Genomic DNA, 6611 nt, shown 5'->3' with positions numbered 1-6611 from the left:
AAGTGTAGCTCAAAAAAGCCACGTTTGCATGGTCTCTGCTTCCACTTGTTTTGTTTCAAACTCTGTCACAGAAATGGCTACACTGTAAATTCTCAATGGGTCTACCTACAACAGCCTACAATTTAGTTTCCTCTTCTTTGAAAGCGTTACACCCCACGTGTGGGACCAGGTGCCTTCCCTTCCATAACCACCAACCGTTTCCTTCCTGAAACGGGCTAGATATGCAAAAAACAGAGGGAAAAACAAGTTAAAACAAGGAATTAGGACACAAGGCAACTGTGGCTCAGTGATATTGTGGCTGTTTTCTAAATAAAAGACAGGGATTTCGCCATGCACACCACGTTTTGGGATCCACTTGGAATAAAGTCATTGCATGTTTGGACCACTTTATAACTGCGTTGTAGAGTCGAACACAGGACACAGGACACAGTGTGCAATTTCACAATCCCCTGTGCGTCATGGATTTTAACGTTTAGCTTTTTGCAAGTCAAATTGACTGTCATCCTTTTACATTCAAAAGCTTGAATTGAATTGACAACAGTTTATGTCTCTGAATGTGAACCTTTACGAAGAGTTATTTTGAATGAAAGTAAGCATACCTACCTGCCATTACGTTGGCCTTATAAAGTGAAAAATTGAATTCTTTATTATTGCTTTAATTACCAGTAGTGTAATCAATATTTATACATGGAATAAAAAGACACAAACAGTTCCTTCTCTTTGTCTGAAGTTAAACCTAAAAGGTTTGACCCAAATTGGATAGCTTAAGTTTGAAGAAAGTAAAAAACATATGTACATTGCGAAAATTTCTGGCATTTAGCAAATAAGAATATTTTTCTTAATTTGGGCTGACCTAAAACAAAAGTTTTGGTCTGACGTAATTTCAGGCAGTGAGAAACAAATGTGTATGTGTCTTTTTATCAGGTGTACGTAAACCTCCGGTTTCAACAGTGTATTCTGTTTTGTTACCATTGTTTTCTCTAAAATAAATGAACTGTTCAAAAGAATTCTACAGAGGTGTAGATTCATATAAACGTAAAAGTTGAATCATTAGTTGGAGCATTCTCATTTAATCTCATATCTATGAATTTAGGAGAGAGGCAGTAGAAATCCTGGCCTCTATTACAGAGCTAAGAGTCACAGGAGGACTTGTGGTGTGAAAGGAGCAAGTGGTCATTAAATCCCTTTTATCAGTAAAGCAGATAGAAGGAAAATACAGATTAACACTGTCCCAAACGGTGAGTAATAGCTGGACATGCTTTAAGATTCATTCAGGTGTACGTTGCATCACCAGCCCACAGTCAAGCCCATTTGACCGCACTTCTGAGGTCACCAAGACCACATTACTAAGAATAGCCAGACCCAGGTCTGGAACTCTCCTATAAACCCTCCAGTCCAACCAATATAGATGTATGACTGGAGGAAAAAAAACAAAACAAACAGTTGTGACGTCTCTCTACCAGCAATGACGTTTCACTGCGGTAACCCTGCTGCTGGCTGCGGTGTGCTGGGATTATCTGGACTCTTTTAGAACAGCTCTAAATCTAATTAGACTACACGTCTCATCATCCCACTCTGTGCCCCAGTCATAAAGAGAAAGCGTACTCCTTCTTAAAGAAGCCATTCTGCTACAGACCGTTGCACCAATGTGACTCACACAATAATATAATTTCATACTTTTAGTACTGTCAAAACCCTTTAGGTAAAACGCTTGGAGATTCACTCTGTGGTTTCCGCTGTGGATGCCACTCGGTGTTGCTAAAGGCTAACTGAGACTCAAGTAAAACTGTTAGACACTTAAAAGTGTCTATACATAGTATAAGCCTATATGTGTCAAGGTTTCCTCGTGTGTACTATAAGCAGACTTTATTACAGACCACCAAAAAAACCTAGTAACTAGTTCATAAAAACAGCTTTAACACTTGTGTATATTTCCTAACACATTCACATGCTTTGACATGACAGATGAAGATGTTTTACAGAGAATAAGTCATTTCCCAAAGTAAGGAGAGCAGCAGGCGCTCCGTGGTTCAGTGGTTCTAACTTGTCCAGTACCTTTTTAAATTTTCCTTGTCGTTTTGCAGAGGCCTGCCCCTGGTGGTCAAAATAACACACAGTAAGGAACAAATAACACAAACACCAACCAAAAAGGATGTTTTCATTCGTCTTTCATCCTCAACCAGAGACTCAGAGTCTCATTGCTAAAGATGTAACTCAAACAGCATAAATATAATACAATTTACTATGATCTTTGGTGTTTCTCCTAATCATGTCTAATAAATCTGTTTACTTTTGTTTAGACAAATAAAAGTCACAGAATATTAAAAATAAATATATAAAATAGAGCTGGCAGCCCAAAGGCAACAGCATCTCCTTAAAATTAAACATGTAGGGAAAAGAATGGAAGATTAATTTTTGTTGCCGATCGAATATTTTGTGAACAGAAGCCAGTACACAATAAGGCTGCAACACAGTGCAACCCATATATATCCCGCGATTGTTTATAAAACGAAATTAAAATACAAAAACCAGAGGAAGGCGAAAAATTTTACATGACAATGTTCGGCGGAGCTGCATAATATATCAATTTGATCAGTCATCACCTTATCAGAATCAGAGGACCGATTGGGTGCAATATTTAGTGAATATACAAACACTTGCAAAAGTGGTTGTATATTCACTTAGACAAACAATATAAGTGAATAAATGAATGAACAAACTAAATGTAATATGTCAGAGGATAAATATACGAAATTTAATGTGCTATATTGACTGTGCAAAGTTTCTCCTGTCTTAAAACAACCAAGAATATCAATTTTAAAGTCAAATAAGTCAGCTTTATACTTTTAACATAGGTTTAAAATATATTAATTTCTTTATATTGTGATCTCAGCAGATGCAGGTAGGACATTATCTAATCAAACAGCCCGGGTTAAGAATATAAGCTATTCTTATATAGCTTATATTCTATTTAATATAAGCTATATAGCATATTGATGCTATTGATTGTAGCATCAAAATGCTATGATAAAACAATCCAATCATGTGTTTAGTTTTTATGAGCTTCAGTTTCAAAAATGAGCTTTAAAATCATTTAGAATTTACTCGTAAACAAACAAATTAAAACTAGCTGACTTTTACTAGAAAGATCATCTTTTTCTCTGCCTACTGAAAGGGCAAACGGTGCAAAAAAGCAGTCGCCCCACAGCTTCATGTCACTGACATAATTACAATGCCAACACGGCCTGTGCGTCTTTGGCTATCAGCGCTAAAACCCTGTGACTCTTTTCATAGATAATAACCATGATATTACCAACGTTGTGTCAGTAACCACTCAACACACGTAGATACTGAAGAAAGAGTGAAATGCTGGTATGAAAGGAAAGAAGTAATCAATTACAGTTCCTCTACAGTGGCCACATCCTGTACAGCTGCTAGCTGTTTGTTTTTGCAGCTTACTACAAGAACAAGCCTATGTTGACCCAATTATAAATTTACATTCTATTCAGAAAAAACTCTAGCTGAAAACTGCCCTCTATAAATATTCTTGCACACAATGTAACAGCAGTCAAATGACCACATTAGATTACAGTGCAGGATACCACTATCATGACACACTAGCCAAAGCAGTAGAGGTGAAGAGGCCAGTTCCTTGAAGCTGCATGCATGGCATCACATAGGAAAATAAAGTTTTAAAAGGTGACTGTGACATGCTGTAGCTTCAGTTATACTCAAGAGACAACGCCCTGTGGCGAACCACAACTCTACCACTCCAACTTCATACACGTGTTTGTTGAAAGACACAAATAAATACAGTCAACTCTTATACTGAAACGCTAACAGATCAAATACATTTACACAAAGACTTATTTGAAGAGACTATGCATTAGTGTGCAATGAAGCAGTGTTGGTGAAAGGACGAGGAAGAGGGGGCAGAAGCTGATTAAGAGCAGATTAGTGAAAGGATGCTCAGTGGTGGTTTATTTTGCACAAGAAAGTCAGGGGAACTGGGTTTGAGGGTGTTGGCTGTAACTGTAAACGTACCACCAACCCTCAACATTGTTGCTTGTGCTTTTTTTCACTAAACAATCACTTACTGTAAACTATGTTGAATGTAAAATATAATATATATGTCTGCGTACATGTGTGGAAGAGAAAGAACAGATGGCGACTGGATGGACAAACATAATGTTGGAAGAGACAAAAGCTTTATGAATGTATGAATCAAATCAGATTGTATGTAATTTGTTTTATAGAATGAGACCTGGCAGTATTTTAATCTGGCACGGATACACTGTGGCCCTGGTGCATCCCAGCACAGACAAACATGAAGTGTCCATATTGATCACATTCGATGTCTGCAATAATGCTGTTTCCAATTCGTCCTTTTGAGCATCCCCCCTCCAGGGGGTTGCCTCAGCGGTATCCTCCACGCCATATCTGCATACACACAGACTTGGAAGGTGTCTTAAACCGGATGGCCTTCCTGACACAACACCTCTTGATTATCCTGAGAAACAGTGCAAAAACCTAGGGGAAACCCATAATGGATTAGCTGCATCAAGAATAAAAGCATTTGAGATTTAAATTTCATCACTGACTTTATTTGCTGTCATCCTTGGTATAAACGGCTTGATAACAAAGAAAGCACACAAGCAGCATCATTGTTCTATCTCTAGTGTGACAACACAACAGTTTTCACCTGCTAAGTGGGAATGTTTCCATGATTAGCTGGTTAGATTAGCTTTTTGATAGATAAAATTATTACTGGTTATGAAATAAACAAACATATATATATATATATATATATATATATATATATATATATATATATATATATATATATATATATATATATATATATATATATATATATATATATAACAGGAAGGTGATTTACTTTGATTTGTGAATGTCGGACCTCAAACTGCAACAACCAAACCACAAAACTTGTATGGCAGAGTTACAGCACCACCTAATGTGCGCTCACTGCAGTAGGGTTAGATACGTCTTGACTGGAAGTTTTTAATGTTAAATACTCATGCCCCACAATTCATTCCTCTTTTTTTAACTCTTTGTTGTGTTATTAGGTTTTTTTTTTTTGTTTTTTTTTTTTTACTTTTTACTTAGTTTGATTATTCTTAATTGTGTCAAGTCAAGTGGTTTCATACAAAGTAATTTGTGGAACTGCTAGGTGTATAAAAATGTCTATTAAAAAGTTTGATAAATGTGTGGAATGAAGGCATTTTAATATGAAGAACCTTTTTGGTAGGAACTCTTACATTACATGGAAGGTAATCATTAATACTGCTTGACTTTTAAAGAAAAAACAATGATTATACATTATCATGTATCACCAGTTATGTATTGTAGATGACTTCATCTCATTTTTATTTTGTTTTGGCTTCACCAAGCTTAAGGATTAAAATTTTCAGTTATGATTAACTTTGATATAGCATGAAAGATATTTCTAAAATTATGTTTTCACTTCTTTCATATTGGGAATAACAGTATGCTATATTCAGCTATGCTCAGATTGTGTATCTTTATATATTTTTGCTATTTAGATAGCACAGACATGTGAGCAACTGTGTTTTACCACTGAAGCATCTCTTTTTAAAATTGTTGGTCAAAAATGAAAATTTCCTTTCATCACATATTGTTGGTTAACAGCTTACAAAAGCATAGCCTAAGCAGAAACATCTAACAAAACATTTTTTTTTGCCAGACATAATTTTTTTTCACAGTAGACGGAATAAACTAAGACTAGGATTCTGAATCTAAAAACAAAAGAGGAAAACATCAAAGGACACAATTTGTAAAAATGTTTTAACTATGTGATCCAGAATGTTGTTTCACATACATCTTAACGTTAACAGGAAATATGGACTATAGATGAGTTTAAAGCAGTAAAGTACTAGGAAGCAGCCTTTCACCATAAAACTCTTCCTATTGTTACATAAAATCTAATATCTCTCTTCCGAGATATTTTGTGGATTAAATTTCTAGCTTAGTCATATGTTTTGACCCTGGTTCTTGCAAATGAAAAAAGTGAGGAAAGGACAGGGTATTGCAAACTTTCTGCTTACCGGTACTTACTTTTGAAGCAAATGAGAGACAGCGCCAGCTGCACTACAACCAGCTGTACTCAATGAATAATTTGTGATTATTTAACAGCTTTTACACTGTGAGCAATTTCCACATTAGCCCATATGCAATCTTTTCTAAAATATTAGATGCAGCAGAAACATAGAGTTAAAAACACCCTGAAAAGGTCCCTACAACCAAAAATGTCCACTAAGACTTTAATCTCATTTTTAAGTCATATCCACTGTGCGTGCTTCCACATGTAAACGAGAAAGGCAGAATGAAGAAATTAGTTTTGATTATGTGAAGTTTCTGAACCCAACAAATAAGACATCGCTTTTTCTTTTCAGGTTGCTTTGATGTTGAAAGCTAATAGTCACTTGACCTTGTGGGAGTTATAATAATGATCTCCTTCCTTTTGATCAAACTAAGTTTGTGTGTTACAAAATATCCACGCATTCAGACTATTTTCTGTATGTAACAGATAATGTCAGACATATTAAATAAATATGCTCAAAAATAAC

This window comes from Gambusia affinis, linkage group LG02, assembly GCF_019740435.1.
Source record: "Gambusia affinis linkage group LG02, SWU_Gaff_1.0, whole genome shotgun sequence".
Classification (NCBI taxonomy): Eukaryota; Metazoa; Chordata; class Actinopteri; order Cyprinodontiformes; family Poeciliidae; genus Gambusia; species Gambusia affinis.
This window is presented reverse-complemented; position numbering follows the sequence as displayed.